The sequence below is a fragment of the Pteronotus mesoamericanus genome, unplaced genomic scaffold (genome assembly GCF_021234165.1).
Source record: "Pteronotus mesoamericanus isolate MK-2021 breed Mesoamerican mustached bat unplaced genomic scaffold, CSHL_Meso_final contig_98, whole genome shotgun sequence".
NCBI lineage: Eukaryota > Metazoa > Chordata > Mammalia > Chiroptera > Mormoopidae > Pteronotus > Pteronotus mesoamericanus.
The window spans coordinates 342,351-343,868 of NW_026555295.1; the positions used below are offsets into that span (position 1 = coordinate 342,351).

Consider the following 1,518-nt stretch of genomic DNA (forward strand, 5'->3'; position numbering starts at 1 on the left):
CAGGCTGGGTGGGAGTAGAGAGGACAGTTCACCTCACACCTGAAGCAGAATAGCAGGATGGAGACAGCTGCTTAGTAGAGGAGAGAAATGGAGGTCACGGCTGGAGACACTATGTGGGAAGTGCAAAGACAGGCTGTAAATTGTATTTGAACCAGAAGATTAGGAGTTGAATCCTGGGAATGAGTTAGGATGGAGCAGGCCAAACAGAAAGACATTCAACAAAAGAACACCAAGTAGATTAACAGAGGTGAGCAAAACAGTGCATGAAAGGTTATAAACAGGTAGCAGTTTTTCACCAGCTTCTGGGTGTGAAGGCAAGGGAAATCAGGGCAACTTGGGGATGGTTGTTTATCCCATGAGGTCTATATAACTATGCCAATGTGCATAGCAGAGCTGAATGGATCTGACTTCGTTGTGGCTTCTGCCAGTATTGTCACAGTTGGTATGAGTGTGCCCTCTCCTGGAGTCTTGCTGGGACTAAAAACAGATAAATAAGACCCACCCAATTAGATTGTAAGTTATTTATAAATTCTCTAGATGGTTATGCATATTAAGAAAATAAGAGTGTCATCAGGTGGCTTGGACTGAGGAGGGCTTTTCTTGCTAGTGGACTATGTAGTATATACTGCCAGTCCCTTGTCTTCAGTTCACCATGACTTCTTCTGATCTCCAGGTGAAAGAACTGGAGAAGCGTGCTTCAGGTCACGCTTTTGAGCTATTCTCAGCCCTCAATCAAAATAATTTGTCCCAGAATTCCCCCTTTTCCCTCCAAAGGAGAAGGATTTTTCCCTGTAGGAAATTCAGAAGAAATTAGAAGCTGCAGAAGAAAGGCACAAACTCCATGAAGCTGAGGTTTTGAAGCAGCTTGCTGAGAAATGACAGCATGAGAAAGAAGTGCTTCAGAAAGTGACAGAAGAGAACAACAACTTCAGTAAAATGGCAGAAGAGAAACTGACCTACAAAATGGGAGCTGACAAAGAGAACAGAAGCACAGATGGCTGTCAAGCTGGAGCATTTGTGAGAAGACAAACACATCGAAGAAGTGTGGAAGAACAAAGAATCCAAAGATCCTGCTGATGAGACCGAAGCTGACTAATTTGTTCTGAGGGCTGAATTTCTCCCCCTCCCCTTCCTAAATATACTAAGACTGTACTGGCCAGTGCCATTTTATTTTTTGCCCTCCTGACAAATATGCTAGCAGCTGATGTAAGACTTTAGGTAGAACCAGACGGTATGATTTTGTTTTAGGGGATAAAGGGAAGAAACTGAAAGTGTTTTACTCTTTTTCTGAAACATTGAAGTCTTTCTAATGTAGCTATTTTTCTTTTTTAAAAAGATTTTATTTATTTATTTTTAGAGAGAGGGGAAGAGAGTGAGAAACAGAGGGAGAAAAACATCAATGTGTGGTTGCCTCTCACATGCCCCTACGAGGGACCTGGTTTGCAACCCAGGCAAGAGCCCTGGCTGGGAATCAAACCAGTGACCCTTTGGTTTGCAGGCCAGTGCTCAATCCACTGA

General features: G+C 43.1%; 1 pseudogene; it reads left to right on the forward strand.

Annotated features, from left to right (window-relative positions):
- The first annotated feature begins 652 nt into the window (after window positions 1-652).
- Window positions 653-1,096, forward strand: LOC129081385 (stathmin-like; annotated as a pseudogene).
- Window positions 1,097-1,518: the final 422 nt, after the last annotated feature.